Genomic DNA, 18,556 nt, shown 5'->3' with positions numbered 1-18,556 from the left:
TATTTAGCTGTCTATTGAAACTTCTTTGGAGCATCAAATAAAATGGGAACAGATGCAAGTAGGCCAGAGCTTGGTTAGTAGGTAACAGATTTATTAGACTTGCTCATTTGAAAAAATTAAGATTATAAACAACATATGTCAAAAATCCTATAACACTGCTGTGTAAATCATCTTCCTGGAAAGCCAAAATCCCTGCCATCGGTATGAATCTGCTTTTCAGAATGGAAAGATGACATCGTGTACATTTGCAGCACTGCCTGAAACAATGCTCCTTTCAAACAGGGCTTACTCTGCGTGGGTGTGGGTTCGGTAGCAACCCCAAAGTTCTAAACACCACCTGGTCTCATCCCAGAATGTAACCCATCTAATCCCTTGAGAGAAGACAGCTTCTCTATTTACAAATACAGGTGGTGTTGCTATGAGTTACAGTTTTCTGGAAGTTCTCATACATAGTTTATGATTTCAAAGCAAAAGGAGGTCATAGCAAGTGAAATCACCAGACCTTCAGGCTCTCCTTCAGGCTGGAGACTAGGGGAGCGTCTCAACTGGCTCTTTTTGCTTTTGCTGTCACATATGCAGATCTTCTGTTGAATCTCTCCGGTCCACTGTTCCCTCTAATGAAGTCATGTTCTGTGCTCAGTGCAGTAATATCCTCAGAAGCAGATGTCTCCCATAAAGCATGACCTCATTCCTTGGAATGGGAAGAGCCAGCACTAGACTGTTGGGGTAATGTGTGTGGAGGGGGGCTTTGTTTAAAAATAGTTTTCTCAAATAATGTGCTCCACTTTTTTATATACATTTCTATGAAAAGGAAAATGTAGTTAGTTGTGTTTTGTTAACCTCCGTCCTCAATTCCAGGAGGGGAAATCACTAGGCCAGAAGCAATGGAGTCCTCACGGAGAAGAGATACTTCCATGCAGTTCTTTGTTAAAGACAGTGTGACAGGTTTTGGTATAGAAGGGTAAAACTTGGGATTTTCCAGACGCTCAGTCTAGGCTCCACTGAATCACAGCCTAGATAGAGTTCATAAGAGCCCTGTAGCTCAGAGGAAATAAAAATCAAGTACCCAAGGAAAGTTACTGACCCAGATGCTCTCAGTGAAGTAGACAAGTGGGAACCTTGGTAGGAAGGGAAAGGGTAGAGGAAAAGAGGGGACCAATTAGAAAGATACAGTTTGAAACCAATCCAAAACTGCTCAAGCTGATGGACTTTTTGGACTAGTCATGTTCTAGATATAGGGCACCTTCCTGAGCACTGACTTCTCATCTCAAGTGGTTAGGAATAACTGAAATTCGTGACTCTCTGACAACCTGTCACCATGCTTTTCAGTCACAGCCCGGTGTCTAGTGTGCTCCTCTCTTCAGTTTATACCTATGCAGACAGCGAGCCCTTCAGTGGGGAAAAAGCTCTAAAGAGCTAATTTCCCAAAGGCAAAAGGCAGAGACCTTTCCACAAACAGCTTCACAAGGAAGTGTAAGGTCCTCACCATCTGGGCTCAGTACATTCAATTTGTAAATCTAATTACTACATTCCTGTAAGAGGTATGTTTCAGTTACAGTTGTGCATTAAAAAATAAAGACATGCCAATAATTATGTAAATATTAATGGATGGTGATAAATACTGAAATTATATTTCCTTCTCCAGCTCCCACATTAGTCACCATGGCTGACAACTAGTCCTCCTCCACAGAGCAATTTAAGTTTCATCCCTACCAAAGCACAAATGTTTCCAGAGAAAACCTGCCAGACTTCATGTCTCATGCTCCTTGAATCCATGTATCCTCTTCCCTCCATCCACAACTCTTCTTTCATTCTTCCCACAACTGATTCCTCCAGAGGCAATGACACTCATACCTGAGGTGAAAGTTCACAGAAAACAGATAAGAGATCAATGGATTTTTTTCAGTTAGTATAACTGGGTAAACTGTGACAAAACAACATGCCCTGGCTGCTGTGGCTCATTGGACTGAGTGCCAGCCTGTGAACCAAAAGGATTCCCAGTCAGGGTACATGCCTGGGTTGCAGGCCAGGCCCCCAGTAGGTGGTACACAAGAGGCAACCACACATTGATGTTTCTCTCCCTCTCTTTCTCCTTCCCTTCCCCTCTCTAAAAATAAATCATTAAAATATTTTTTAAAAACAACAATAACTGATATTATATATCAGTTGTCTAATTTATATAAAGGAAGTACTACAAACTAGGAATAGCAGTAAATTTTTTTAAATGAAGGCTATTGTGTTTTTTTCTACCAGGGAGAAAAACCACCCAATGGCATGCTAGTAAACAAAGGAGTTAGGCCCAAATCTAGATATTACAGAACAACTACTTCTCATATTCTATAAACTTTTATACAGAATAGAAAGAGAAGAATGGCCCTTGCCAGACAGGTCAGTTGATTAGAGCATTGTCCTGATATGCCAAGGTTGTGGGTTCAGTCCTCATTCTGGCTGGGCACATACAAGAGTTACCCAATGAATGCATAAATAAATCAAACAACAAGTCAGTGTCTCTCTTTCTCTCTCTGTGTCTCCCCATCCCCCTTCTTCTCTCTCTCTAAAATCAATAAATAAATTTTTCAAAAAAGAAAGAATGCTTCCTACTCATTTTATGAAATTGGTATAACTTTGCCAACAAACCATTCTAAAAATAGCACCAAAGAGGAAACTAAAGATGCCTCACATAAAAATCCTAAATAAACTACCAGCAAATCAAGCCCTGCATCAAGTAGGTTTTGTCCTAGAAAAGGAAAGGTGGTTCAATAATAGGAAATCTCTTAAGTTCACATTACATTATCAGCTCAAAGAGTATAAATCATATGATCGAGTTGGATGCCACAAAGGCATTTGATAAAAATGTAAATTACTTTTCTGATCATTCTTAGAAACTGAGAATAAAAGGATATTATGTAATGTGTTAACAAATTTCTTGGCCTAATAAATAGCATGGTACTTAAGGGTAAATATATTAGAGGCATTCCTGCTAAAATCAGTAATAAAACAAAGATGCTCATTATAACTGCTAATGTTCAGCATTAGTCTTGAGGTTCTAGCCAATGCAAGAAGGCAAGAAACTAAATTAAGAAGCATAACTATTGGGAAATGATGCAAACTGTCATTATTTACAGATATGATTCTAAAGCTAGGAAAAAAACCAAGATAATTGAATAGATATGATAAATAGGAAAGATCATCAAGGTAGACAGGTCTTACATTGTCTGTTCTGTGTAGTACAAATATAGTACCAAGCTTTTTGCATTCCAGCAACGTGTAAGAGTTGAATGTAACTGAAGGAATTGACTGAAAAGAAGAGAAAAAAACTTTCTGCAGGAAAATAAATCCCACAAGTCCATTTTAGTATCTTACTGTGCCTTGAGATTATAATTCTGACCATCATTTCACATTAACTCAAAAGGCTTGGTTATTTGAGCTTTCTGTTTGCTTGGGCTTTGGATGAATGAAATTTATATAGTTGTGAAATTTTGCAAAGAATTGAACTTGTATTTATTGAGTGCCTAGAGACTATCTTATACATGCTTTTTTAAATTTTATTTTAATCATTGTTCAAGTACAGTTTTCTCCCTTTTACTCCCAATCCAGCCCACCCACCCAACCCTCCCCACTTCCCTCCCATTACCACCTTCCCCCTAGTTTTTGTCCATGTGTCCTTTAAATTTGTTCCTGTGAACCCTTCCCATTGTCCCCTGAAATTCCCTCTTCTCTACCCTCTGGTCACTGTCAGCCTGTCCTCTATTTCAGTGTCTTTGGTTATATTTTGCTTGTTTCTTTGTTTTGTTGTTTAGGTTCCTGTTAAAGGTGAGATCATATGGTATTTCTCTTTCACTGCCATACATGCTTTTTATGGTATCTTTTATAATCCTTACAACTCTGTATCCGCATTTTACAAATGAGGTTCCACTCAGAGAGATAAAGCAATTTGCTCCATTAAGTGGCAGGGCTAGGACTTGAATGCAGTTCTGTGGCTTATGATTATGTACTCAATAGCCTTGCAAGGTAAAAAGTAGTTCCTAAAACAATCTTCTGAAGTGTTAAATGTGTAGAAGATGGCATGGACAGGTTTTCTGATGCAAAATCTTTCATTTTTGCTGCTTATTACAACTTTCCTCATAACAATCTTGGAGAGCAATGGACATTGGGTTCGAAGGTAGGAAAAAGGATAGTTCCATAAAACAATAACATACTTGACTAACGGAGGCCTTTGTGGAAGACGCTGTATGTTTAAAGGGATCAGTAGATGTAATTTATTTAGACACTCAGAAAACCGGAAGACAAACCGGGCGGGCGCAGGGCTGGTGACGCGCGGAGGTCGGGGGAAGGTTTGGTGCGGAATCGGCACAGAAGCCATCCGGGGGTGCGAGGACGCAGCGGTGATCCCTGAGTGCGCAGGCTGTGGCTGGCAGACCCAGAGGGGTAGCGATTGTGGACCAGGGCAGAACTCGAGGCCCAGAAGCCCAGACAAGGGTCTGAGTCCAGGGAAACGGAACTACCGCCATTGTTTTCTCCCACCCCGCTCCCGCTCCCGCCCTGCCCCCACAGATAACGTCACAATCTAGCGACTGGGGTGCCCAGCCCCAGTGAGCACCTAAGGCTCCGCCCCCCACCGTAACAAGAGCAACCAGACCGGGGAAAAAAAGAGGAGAGATGGGGAAAAAAAATATGTTTTCAACAGAGCAGATCAGTCCCCCAGGACTCATCCTTTTGAGCGACCAAGAACTAGCCAATCTATCAGATGCGCAGTTCAAAACACTGGTGATCAGAAAGCTCACGGAACTGGTTGATTTTGGACGAAATCTAGATGAAAGAATGCAGATTACCATAAAACAGATGCAGGAAGACACTCGGAGGAGAGCCAGTAGTGAAAGGAAGGAATATGAGTCTCAAAACACTACAGTGGACCAGAAGGAAGATAGAATCAACCAAGCAGGAAAGCATAATGAAATAAGAATCCAAAAAATTGAGGAAAAGATTAAGAGCATCCAAGACACCTTTAAACGTTCCAATATCCGAATTATAGGGGTACCAGAATCGGAAGGGGAAAAGCAACAGATTGAGCACATATTTGAACAAATAATAAAGGAGAACTTCCCCAATCTGGCAAAGGGAACAGTCTTCCAAGAAATCCAAGAAGCTCAGAGAGCCCCAAAGAAGTTGGACCCAAGAAGAAACACACCAAGGCACATCATAATTACATTAGCCAAGGTAAAAACGAAGGAGAGAATCCTAGAAGCAGCAAGAGGTAAGGGGACAGTCACCTACAAAGGAGTTCCCATCAGACTGTCAGCTGATTTCTCCAAAGAGACCTTACAGGCAAGAAGGGGCTGGAAAGAAATATTCCAAGTCATGAAAGACAAGGACCTACATCCCAGATTGCTCTATCCAGCAAAGCTCTCATTTAGAATGGAAGGGCAGATAAAGTTCTTCTCAGATAAGGTCAAGTTAAAGGAGTTCATCATCACCAAGCCCTTATTTTATGAAATGCTAAAGGGACTTATCTAAGAAAAGAAGATAAAGAAAAGACATGTATAGTAAAAGGACAGCAAACTCACAAATATTAACAACCACACCTAAAGCAAAACCAAAAGAAACTAAGTAAACAATTAGAACAGGAACAGAACCACAGAAATGGAGGGCACATGGAGGGTTAGCAGCAGGCGGGTGGGAGGAGGAGAGAGGGGGAAAAGGTATAGAAAATAAGTAGCATAGAATGTAGGTTGAAAATAGATAGGGGGAGGGCAAGAATAGTACGGGAAATGTAGAAACTAAAGAACTCATAAGTATGACACATGGACATGAACTAAAGGGGGAAATGTGGGTGGGAGGGGGGTACAGGGTGGAGGGGAGAGAAGGGGGGAAATGGGACAACTGTAATAGCATAATCAATAAAATATATTAAAAAAAAAGAAAAAAAAAGAAAACCTTTACTTGTTCTGCAGCAAAGGTTATTATACTCTAGGTGTGTCAACATGGAACATGGAGCCAGAGGGACCATCCTGTGAAGAGGGCTTGCACATAGGGACAAAGGATAGTGGTAAATGTACATCTTGCTAGACTAAGAAGCATAAACATAAAAGGTACTATAATAGCTCATTCTGGTTTCATGTAACCTTTTTTATTAAAGATTTTATTTATTTATTTTTAGAGAAATGGAGGGAGAAAGAGAAGGACAGTGTGTGTTTGCCTCTTGCATGCCCCCCACTGGGGATCTGACCTGCAACCCAGACATGTTCCCAGACAGGAAATCAAACAGGTGACCCTTTGATTTGCAGGCAAGCACTTAATCCACTGAGCCACACAAGCCAGGGCCGATTTAACCTTTTTATGTACGGTCTTACGGTGAAATCTGTAAGTCAACAGTTGATGAATCATTTAGTCCAGACACCCATTCAAAGGTCTGTCACTTACTGGCTGCGTGAACCCTGACAAGTTACTTAACCTCTCCTCTACTGTTTTCTCAATTGTCAAATAATGAAGTTGGATATGAATGTCTCAGTGAGAAATACTATAGCTTAGCTTAACACAGCTTCCCCCTCTGTGTCTACAATGAGAACAACACATAATCAAGTTTTTTAGTTGATTAGAGCGATGTTAGAGAGTGGAGATTCTGGGGCCAAGGACCAGAGAAAGCAATTGTTATACAGAATTATTCACTATACAGAGTTCATTGTAACCAGATTGGCAAAGCACTGTTTCTGCCAGCCATCTGCTGGATCATAAAAATAGCTTTGTTATAAAGGACCATCCTTTATAATTGAGTTTAACCTGTACCACAGATTTCTTCCACATTAAATTATAAATCTCTTACAGCATTTTAGAGCTCAGGTTCACAAAATTTTGGAGTAAGATGTTATCTTGCCTATACCTATTTTTGACAGACAGTGAAGTGATTCTCTCAAGGTCTGATAGCAAATAAATGATAGAGCTCTACCTATGGAAAACTTAGTCCAGTTCTTCTACAGTGAGTTCCCAAAACAGTCAGAAATATAACCATTTGAGTCCTCAGGCCAGACCTATTTTGAAGCTGTTTTGGCAGACCTGTTAGGTATGTGGCTTGATAACAATCATAATGAAAATGAATGTGACTATTATAGCTGCTACTTATTGAGTACCTGTATGTGCCTGGCATTGTGCTAAGTAGTGTGCATTATCTCAGTCAGTCCTCCTAACATCACACACACACACACACACACACACACATATAATTGTCCCAATTTTCATAAATTAAAAAAAAAAAAAGTGATTCACCCCTGGCTAGTGTGGCTTAGAGCACTGAGCATTGGCCTGCAAACCAAAAGGCCACTGGTTTGATTCCCAGTCAGGGCACATGCTTGGGTTGCCAGCCAGGTCCCCAGTTGAGGGCATGCCAAAGGCAACTGATCAATGTTTCTCTTACACATTGATGTTTTTCTCCCTCTCTTTCTACTTTCCATCCCCTCTCTCTAGAAATTAATAAATAAAATATTTTTTAAACTTTTTAAGTGATTCAGAAAAGTAAAGTAACCTGCCCAAGGTCATATATGTACTAAATGATAAAACTAGAATTCAAACCCGGTTCTGAAAGAATAACAAAGCTCATGCTCTTTCCACAACAGTATAATCTAGAACATTAATTCAGTAAGAGCTGAGTATTTCTAAAGTTTAAGTCCAAATAAGCTTGAGGAATGTTGCATTTCATATTCCATTTTGGAGAATCACATTTCCTATTTGTGTGTTAAAAGATCTGAGAAGTCTTCAGTGAAAAAAAAAATCTGTTTTTCTTTTTTTTTAAGATTTTATTTATTTTCAGAGAGAGGAGAAGGGAGGGAGGAAGACAGGGAGAGAAACATTGATGTGTGAGGAAACATTGGTGCTGTGAGCAGCACCAATTGGCTGCTTCCCACATGCCCTCAACTGAAGACCTGACCCACAACCCAGGCATGTGCCCCAACCAGTAATCAAACAGGTGACCCTTCAGTTTGTGGGACAACAACCAATCCACTCAGCCACACCAGTCAGAGCTGTTGCTTTTTCTTTAAACCTGTTTTCCAAACTCTTTTTGACTAAGGAATTCTTTTTCTAAGAACATCTATTAATATCACACAGGAGCATACTGGTCCTTAAAATATGATCTGAAATACACTGCCCTGGACCCCGCAGTCCATTCCTTTCATCTTGCTAACTCTGTCAGAGATTGTTGCTCTTAGGTCTGGCTTTTTCATCCTAACCATTCAAATGACCAAAGACTCAGTATTGCAAAATATTTCCTTAGCCTGAATACATACTTCTCAATTGGGGAATATCTTTGGTAATACAGCAGCACATACCTCATGGAATTTTGAGAGACCATTAAGCTTCTGAAATGTCAGCAGTTAGTGGAGCTTGTAAGATGTTTTTGCATCCTTCCCAAACCAGACCTGAACTGAGCCAGAAAAGTTTTACAGCTGATCATAACTTAAGTTGTGCTCTTCGAGCCTGAAGCCGCCCAGGCATGAGTCCCTGGTGCAAGGGCTAGAGAGGAAATCCTTGGGTGAAGAGCTCAAGCATACTCACATCGGAAGCACTTGAAGAGATTCGAATGGAGTAGGGTGGGAATCACCTTGCACAGTCTTACCTGTTTTTGCCATTTGTCATGATTAGAGCAGGCATTACAACAGTAAGCTGGTTTCTGAACACGGGTGTTCCATGTGGTTCTCATTCAAAGTTCTCACTCTTTGAAGCTAACAGCTTCCATCTTCTTTCAATGTATTGAACTTGACACATGTATTTGTGCATTCTCCCTGTTTACAGTTCTCATGGTGTGAGACAGAACATGAAAGAAACTCTTAAGGTTACAAGATTTGAAAATACAGGCTATGTTGAAGGTTGCTTTATTTTCAAAGTAAACATTTTCAATCGTATACCTCCTCCTCTGCCAGCTATTTTTGTTATTCCCTTATCTTGTTTCTGTGTGGTACTGAAGACATGTTGGCCTTGTGCAGCTGTTTGGTGTAGCTCAGTATAACGGGAGGAAGTCATGAAACCATAGAACCTACTGCTTGTGTAAGCAAAGAACAAAGGAAATTAAATAAACACATATTGAGTACCTACTATAAGGATATAACTTTCACTTATTTACCCTACAAAACAACTCTAAAAGTTGGTAGAATCGTGCTCACTTTTCAAATGGGCAATTTTTTTTAAAGATTTTATTTATTTATTTATTTATTTATTTATTTATTTAGAGGGGAAGAGAGGGAGAAAGAGGGAGAGGAACATCAGTGTGTGCTTGCCTCTTATGTGCCCTCCACTGGGAATCGAACTGATGACCCTTTGGTTCCAGTGCTTGAGGAATGTGCCCTGACTGGGAATTGAACTGGTGACCCTTTGGTTCCACTGAGCTATACCAGCCAGGGCCAAATGGGCAATTTTTGATGCTATTATTATTGGTGTGCTTAGCATGACTGATTCGGTAGAAGCTACACTGAACTTGGAGTCAGAAGATACTTTGTTCATATCACAACAGTACCTTTTCCTTCAGTGATTCATTTATTCATTCAACAAACATTGTATTGAGCACCTACTATGAAAGAAATGGTTTTAGGTGCTGGAGACACAGAGGTGGATAAGGCATAGACCTTTCCCCCAAGGAGTTAACAATCTATTGGGTTGGACAAAAAGTCCATATGGTTTTTTTCCATAAAATAAGACACATTTTTTATTTTCACCAATAACTTGATTGGTTTGGATATTTTGAGTATATTGTCTGTCTCCCGCATGATAAATGTTTCTTGTTCTCATTGAATGTCTGGATTTGATCGCTGTCAACTTCAATGGTTCTACCTCACTGTGGAGCATCATCCAGCAAGAAATCTCCAGCATGAAACTTCACGAACCACTTTTGTTTTTGCAAACCACTTTTGACACATTCCATCAGTCACAGCACCTTCTCCATACACTGCACAAATCTTTTTTTGCATTTCAGTCGTGTTTTTACTTTTGTTGAAATAATATAGCATAATATACTGAAAATCTTTTCTTCCATGTTCAATATTAAAATGGGTGCGTAAAAATTCACCAACGTTGCCAATTTTTTTTAAATGAACACTGATGCGATAGCTGTCACAATACAATCTAACAACATTGTTTCAAACAAAGTTAAAGACAGCTAAGCACTACTAGAGCCATTGTGTGGGAAAAAAAAGATCAAACGAACTTTTTAGCCAACCCAATAGCAAAGGTAACAGTCACAAAATCAAAAAATTGATCAGTGTGACAATTTATTCTGTAAACACGTAGGAGCTGTTGTCTTAGCTGAGCGTTAAAGTCTGGGTAGGCACTGAGGGAAAGATGGACTAGACAAGGGCACTTCAAGCAGAGGGAATGGCCCGAAGAAAGATACAGAGACAACAGGTATGTGAAAGGAGAGTGTAGTGGATATAGAGCCAGGCCTTCAAAGTCTGTGTTGAACTACAAGCAGTTCACCGTTATTCTTCCACTAATGGATGTTTTATACATTTATTTTCATAATTAATACACTATGTTTTAGAGCAGCTTTAGAATTACAGGAAAACTTAGCAGAAACAGTTCCCATACACTCTGTCTTCCCCTACCCTTGGCTACTGTTGGTCTTTGTACTGTCTCCACCGTTTTACCTTTCACAGAATGTCATAGGATTGGAGTCATACAGTGTTTGGCCTTTTCATACTGGCTTCTTTCACTTAGCAATATGCATTTAAGGCTCCTCTGTGTCTTCTGGTGCCTTGATAGGTCATTTCTTTTTATTGCTGAATAATATTCCATTGTACAGCTGGACCACAGTTTGTTTATCCATTCACCTATTGAATAACATCTTGGTTGTTGCCAATATTGGCAATTACTTGTAAAGCTACTATAAAAATTCAGATACAGCCCTGGATGGTATTGCTCAGTGGATTGAGCACGGGCCTGAGAACCAAAGGGTCACCAGTTTGATTCCCAGTCAGAGCACATGCCTGGGTTGCATGCTAGGTCCCCAGTAGGGGGCGTGTCAGAAGCAACCACACATTGATGTTTCACTTCCTTTCTTCCTCCCTCCCTTCCCTTCTCTCTAAAAATAATTTTTTTAATCTTTTAAAAAAAATCCACATACAGGTTTTTGTGTGAACATAAGTTTTCAACAAATTTGGGTAAGTACCTAAGAATGTAATTGCTGGTTTGTGTGCTAAGACTATGTTTAGCTTTGTAAGAAACTGTCAGGCTATATTACATAGTAGCTGTACCATTTTGCATTCCCACTGGCAATAAATGAGAGTTCCTATTGCTCTACATCCTTGCCAGCATATAGCATGGTCGGTGTTTTGGATTTTGGCCATTCTAATAGATGTGTAGGGCTATCTAATTATCTTAATTTGCTTTTCCCTAATGATATATGATGTTGAACATCATGTGCTTATTTGCAATCTGCATATAATTCTCTAGTGAGGTGTCTTTCAGATCTTTTGCCCATGTCTTAAGTGGATTGTTTATATTCTGATTGTTAACTTGTAAGAATTCTTTATATATTTTAGACATAAGTCCTTTATCCAATATGTGTTTTAGAAATATTTTCTCCCACTCTGTGGCTTGTATTTTCATTCACTTATCAACTTTGTTTTTCTTTCATGGATTATGCTTTTGGATTTCCACCTAAAAACCTATTGCCAAGCCCAAAGTCAGCTAGATCTTCTCCTATGTTATTTTATAGGCGTTTTAGAGATTCGTGTTTCACAGTTAGGTCTGTGGTCCATTTTGAGATCATTTTAGTGAAAAGTGTAAGGTCAGTGCCTAGATTCTCTTTTGGTTTTCGTTCCGGTTTTTGCATGTGGATATCTAGCTGTAACAGCACCATTTGTTGTAAAAATTATTTTTTCTACATTGGATTGCCTTTTCTCTTTTTGTCCAGTTGACTATATTTTTGGGGTGCATTTAGGGCTCTCTACTCTGCTCCATCAATCTATATTTCTAGTGCTCCACCAATACCACATGTGTTGATTACTGTGGCTTTATGCGAAGTGTTGAATTAGGTAGTATTCACCCTCCAACTTTGCTCTTGTTTTTCAATACTGTGATGGATATTCTGAGTCCATTTTCTATCCATATATACTTCAGAATTAGTTTTTTTTTAATATCCACTAAGTAAAGTGCTGAGATGTTGACAGAGATTGTGTTGACTCTATAGACCAAGTTGAAAAGAAATGACATCTTAACAACATTGACTCTTCCTATCCATGAACATTTGGTTTTGATTTCTTTGATTCCTTTCATCAGAGTTTTATAGTTTTCCTCATTCATCTTGCACATATTTTGTTTGATTTATATTTCGCTATATTTTCCTTCCTCTTTTCATGCTAATGTAAATGGTTGGGTTTTTTTTTTTTAATTTCAAATTCCATTTGTTCATTCCTGGTATATAGGAAAGCCATTGACATTTGCATATTAAGCTTGTATCTGTTAGCCTTATTTCTTTATTAGTTTCTGCTTTGGGGTCAATTCTGTGAAATTTTTTTATGCAGAGTATTATGTCATCTGTAAATGACAGTTATATTTATTCCTACCTAGTCTGTATACCTTTTATTTCCTTTTCTTGCTTTATTGCATAGCTGAGTATTCCAGTGTGCTGTTAAATAGGGATGGTGAGAAGGAACACCCTTGCCTTGTTCTCAGTCTTACAAGGGATAGCATCTAATTTCTCACCATTACATATGATGTTAGCTGTACATTTATTTTAGACTTTTATTTTATAAAATTGATTAAGTTCTTCTCTATTGATAATTTGATGAGAGTTCTTATCATGAGTAGGTGTATTTTGAGTAATGATTTTTCTGCATCTGTTGATAAGATTATATGATTTTTTTTCTTTAGCCTTTTGATATGTGATGGATTAAGTTAATTGAGTTTTGAATGTTCAATCAGCTTTGCATACCAGAAATAAATCCCACTTGGTCATAGTGTATAGTTCTTACAATACATTGTTGGATTTGATATAATACAGTATTTTGTGGAGGATTTTTACATCTATTTTCAACAAAGAGGTTGGTCTGAACTTTTCCTTTCTTGTAATGTCTTTGGTTTTACAATTAGCACAATGCTAGCCTCATGGAATGGGTTACAAAGAATCCTATCTGCTTCTATTTTTTTGAATCAGGCTGTAGAGAATTGATATAATTCCTTCCTGAAGTGTTCGATAAATTCACCGGTGAAATTCTCTGGGCCTGGTGTTTTCTGGTGTAGAAGGCTACTAACAGTTGATTCAATTTCTTTAATATACATAGGCCTATTCAGATTGTGTTCAATTTCTTTAATATAGAGATTATCAGTCATATCATCAATTTAGATTATGTATTTCTTCCTGTGTGAGTTTTGATAGGTTGTGTCTTTCAAGGAATGAACCAATTTCATCTAAGTTATCAAATTTGTGGGCATAGAATTGTTCTTAATATCATTTTGTTATGCTCTGTAGTGTCCATTGTATCAATAATAATGGCCCCTTTTTTCATTTCTTGTATTAATTCTGTCTTCTCTCTTTCTTTCTTGCCTAGCCTGGGTAGGGAGTCATCAATTTTGCTGATCTTTTCAAAGAGCTAGCTTTTGGTTTCATTGATTTTCTTTTTCCCTTGCTTTCCTGTTTTCAATTTCATTTATTTTGGTTCTGATTTTTATTATTTCTTTCTTAGGCTTATTTTGGATTGAATTTACTCTTCTTTTCTCATTTCCTAAAGTAGAAGCTTAGATTAGATATTTTCCAAAAATCATTTAGTTCTTTCTCCTCTGATTTGCTAGCTATCTTTCTATTATTGATTTCTAGTTTAATTCCATTGTGATGTAAGTGTACAGACTTATGATATCTGTGCTTTTAAGTTTGTTAAGGTGTGTTTTACAACACAGAATGTTTATCTTAGTGAATGGCCCATGTGAACTTGAGAAGACTGTATAGCTCAGTATTGTTGGATGAAGTATTCTATAAATGTCAATTAGATCTAGTTGATTGATGGTGCTCCTCAGTTCAACTATATCCTTACTGATTTTTCTGCCTGATAGGTATTTCCATTACTGATCAAGGGATGTTGAAGTCTCTAACTATAACAGTGCATTCTTCAGTTTTTGCCTCACAATTTTGACACTCTGTTGTCAGGCACATACACATTAAGGACTGTTATGTGTTCTTGGAGAATTGAACACTTTATCATTATGTAATGCCCCTCTTTATTCCAGATCATTTTTCTTGCTCTGAAGTCAGCTTTATCTGAAGTGTGTGTGTGTGTGTGTATCTTTCGATTAGTATTAGCATAGTTTGTCTTTCTCCACCCCTTTACTGTAACATATTTGTGACTTTATATTTAAGTGTGTTTTTTATGGAAAACATATAGATGGTTCTTGGTTTCTTTAAGATTTTATTTATTTTTTTAGTTTTTATTTTTAGAGAGAGGGGAAGAGGGAGAAAGAGGAGAGAAACATCAGTGTGTGGTTGCCTCTTGTGCACCCCCTACTGGGAACCTGGCCCACAAGCCAGGCACGTGCTCTGACTGGGAATCAAACCAGTGACCCTTTGGTCTGCAGGCCAGGTCTCAATCCACTGAACCACACCAGCAAGGGCAGGTTTGGGGTTTTTTTTTCACCCACTATGACAGTTTCTGTCTTACCTGGTGTCTGTGTAGATTCATTGTTTTGTTTGTGGATGTCCAGTTGTTTCAGCACCATTTGTTGAAAAGACTCTCTTTCCCCATTGTATTCTTTACTCCTAGTCAAAGATCAGTTGACTATATTTATATGGGTTAGCATTTCCTTTTGATTCTTTCTTAGGCTTTTTTTATCTCTCTGCTTGCACTACCCATCTGTTCGTGCATATTATCCAATTTTTCCCTTCGCCCCCTTAGCATGTTAATGACAGTTATTTTAAATTCCAGGTCTGATCATTCCAAAATGATCTGCCATATTGGAGTCTCCTTCTAATGCTTGGTTTGCCTCTTCGGACTGTTTCTTTTTCACCCCTTAGTATGCCTTATCATTTTGGGCTGAAAGTTGGATGATATACTTGGTAAAAGTAACTGAGGTAGATAGGCCTGGAAGTTTTATGTTTACCTGATTAGGAGTTTTGCTGTGTTGACTTTTTGCTGTAGATGTAGTGTTACAGGCTATTGCTCTTGTCTTAGCCTCCTCTTATTGTCTTTGAGTGTCCTTAGGAACTTCTAAGTAGGATCTGAGACTTGGATTTTCTTTAGCTGTAATGCCCTGGTTACACAGGAGACCTGTTAGGGTTCTGTAGTCTTATGGCTAGGTCTCAGTCTTTTCCTGTGCCCAAGTTGGGTATTTCCTGTCCCTCCCCCAGGTCAGCTAGGCTGCAGTAGAACTCCAGTCAAGCCCTGATAAGATAGTTTTCCAAGGCCTTGTTAAGAAGAATAGAGAGAAGGTACGGGTATACTTCACAATGACTACTTTGTTGTTGTTTTTATTTTATATATTTTTGTCCTAACCCCTCGTGTTACATCATTTAGTGAGAAGGGAAGGAAGGGAGACAGAGAGGGAGAGAAACATCAGTATATGGTTGCCTCTTGCAAGACCCCTACTGGGGCCCTGGCCTACAACCTAGGCATGTGCTCTGCCTGGGAATCGAACTGGCAATCTTTTGGTTCACAGGCCAGCTCCCAATCCACTGAGCCACACCAGCCAGCCAGGGTCACAAAAGTAGCCATTGACAGAAACCCTTGACAGAAGCAAAAGGAAATTTTTCTTCAGTCTTCACAGAGAACCTGCTGGGCTCTGAAAGGTAAAACTCATCAAAGTGTGGGGGCCCCCTCTTAGATTCGACCCCTTGGAGTTTTTAGCTCTTAAGCTAGTCTATACTGAGCCTCTAGCAATCTTTCCATTACAGTTTTCAAGTGTTCTTACTGATACTGGCTTTACCTGCAGGCTTCTACACTTGGTAAGCTGTGATTCTGTCTCTCCATTTTCAGAACAGCAGTTTGCCTTCTGACTGCAGATCTCTGATTAATCTAACAATAGGTGATTTTTAAGTTTGCTTGGCTTATTTCTTGTTCTGAGTATAGAAGTGACCACTTCCAAGTTCTCACCATGTCAAACCAGAAACTGGAAGTATATACATTTCTTTTCAAGTTTTCAAAACACATTTAGAATAACATGAATCTTTCTGAGGTTTCAGCTTACCTTAAAATACCTCTGGGCTGTGGGAGCTAGTGCAAGTTATTTAATCCATCTCTTCATTGGTAAAATAAGCCTAACAATACCTACTTTGCCAGATTGTTTTGAGAACTACCTGAGATATGGAAAGCAACTGTCAAAGTGCATTGCTCATATGTAGTCAGTAAATGTTACCTTTCTTTATTATCTCATTTGTCTTCATCAAAATGTTATGCCTTGAGTAGAAACAAAATACACAAAATGTTCCCTAATTTAGAAGATGAAGAATCAGAAGAAAAGGATTAACTGCTCTGTGGTCAGTTTGTGGTTGAGCCAGGACTGGAATCTGGCCTCCATGGTCCTGATGCTATTACAAGATTCCCTTTGCTTTCTTTTTTAAAGATTTTATTCATTTACTTTTAGAGAGAGGGGAAGGGAAGGAGAAAGAGAGGGAGAGGAAGAGAAACATCAAAGTGTGGTTGCCTCTTGTGCTCCCCCTACTGGAGACCTGGCCCGAAACCCAGGCATGTGCCCTGACCTGGAATTGAACCAGTGACCTTTTGGTTCTCAGGTCAGCACTCAATCCACTGAGCCACACCAGCCAGGGCACAATACCCCTTTTTGAAGTGCCAGGTAGCAAGTTGCCTGCCCACATTGATCAAAACCTGTCAGAACTCAATTGTATGCCCATTAAAGCAGTCCCAGGGACTGCTTAACTGTCTTTCCCACTCTGATGCATTTGTGGTTTTGCCTACACAAAGCATGATGGTTATAAACAGGGAATTGGAATGATGGAGAAATCTTGCCCGTTACCATAGAAACAGATATGTGATAGTGGCAATCCTCACAGTAGGTATGAGAAAGGTTCTGAATCATATGGAGAAAGTAAGTGGATATATCTAAAAGGTTATAGAATTCAGCAGAAGTTACTGCTTTTACTCTGGTTCTAGATGCTCATATCTAGCATTGTATGGTCTGAGCTCCCAGCCTTTTCCCTCTAGAAGCTGGAAAGCTACAATAGCCTCAAGTGAAAGAAATGGGTGTGGCAATTGTAGAGCCAGGGATTAGAGGTTCAGGTTGGAACTCACAAGAATTACTTACTGGCCATGATGAGCTGTATTAGAACAAAAAGGAACTCGTACTGCTGAGCTGATGATGTACTTACTCACCAGCACTTGTAGGAAGTAAGATACAATCTAATAACCATCTCATTCATACTCTTTCATCCTCATTTTTCCCAGGGGATGTGCCAAATGGCAGCTCTGAGAGCATCTTGGTAACACGAGGCAAAGTGGGAGAAAGGACCAGCTTTGAGCCCCTGTTGCTCTCAGCACCCTTCCTGTCATGGTCATTTTAGAAAATAAAAATAAAAATGGAGAGGTGAGAAAAATGGAAAATGGAGGGTAAAAGAATAGAGATGGCCCTGGCTGGTGTGGCCCAGTGGATTGAGTGCCAGCCTGCGAACCAAAGGGTCACCGGTTCAATACCCAGTTAGGGCATATGCCTGGGTTGCAGGCCAGGTTCTCAGTAAGGAGAGCTCGAGAAGCAACCACACATTGATATTGCTCTCCCTCTTGTCTCCTTCACTTCCCCTCTCTCAAAATAAATAAAATATTTTTTAAAAAATAGGGATGTGTGACCAAAAGTGCAGCAGGTTGCTAAACTCAATGGAAAACATCCCTTGCATATAATAACACCGACTGGTGCATATGAAATTCCTTTGCCAGGACAGTCCACACAGACATTGGTGATGAGCACACTTAGCAACCCTGCAGGCCAGAGACTTACTGACTTCTGGTGCAAACTGCTCAGATACAACCCCTGATAGAACCTGCTCTGAGCGGTAACATCACTGCCGGCGTGTTGTGAGGAAAAAATGAAATGATGGATGGAAATAGGTTTTATGAGCCATAGAACAACATACAAACACTCGGTGTTAACTTTTGTAAGCTCCATGGTTTAATGTTGTCCAATAGTGTCCTCATGGGATTCTGGAATAGATTTTAAATACCTGTGTCTTAAGGAAATAAAATTTAGAAGAAAGAAAGACAAGAACACCAAATGCACCTACAGAATGAAGAGAATTGAGTCCCCAGGAGGAAAAACCCATCTGGGATACACCTAAGCTGTGTAGTGGTTGTGAGAAATGCTTTGGGTTTTCTGAGCACCCTCAGTTGATTACAGTTATTTTCTTTGGAAGTAAGTCCCAAGAAAATGCTGGTGATTTCATTGTCAATAAAACTGTTGACACTTCTCTTAAAGTGTCTGTCAACTTACGGTAAATCACAGCAAGACTGCATGTGGCCCCCACATGAATATACTACAGTCGCACTGTTTTAATTACTAACAATTTCAATCACGATAAGGAAGTGACTAAAAAGCGTAAACTGCCGCCGCTCTGTTCCTTCCGTGAAAATGACCCTTTTTTTCC

The 18,556-nt window shown here is 39.3% G+C and overlaps 1 protein-coding gene across 4 annotated transcripts in view; it reads left to right on the top strand.

Annotated features, from left to right (window-relative positions):
* Positions 1-18,556, top strand: part of EDA (ectodysplasin A) — a 311,653-nt gene that overhangs the window by 274,512 nt on the left and 18,585 nt on the right. The window lies entirely within an intron of this gene.

The sequence above is a fragment of the Phyllostomus discolor genome, chromosome X, assembly GCF_004126475.2.
Source record: "Phyllostomus discolor isolate MPI-MPIP mPhyDis1 chromosome X, mPhyDis1.pri.v3, whole genome shotgun sequence".
Taxonomy (NCBI): Eukaryota; Metazoa; Chordata; class Mammalia; order Chiroptera; family Phyllostomidae; genus Phyllostomus; species Phyllostomus discolor.
Note: the sequence above shows the minus strand (reverse complement) of the source record. Positions and strands in the feature narration are given on the sequence as shown.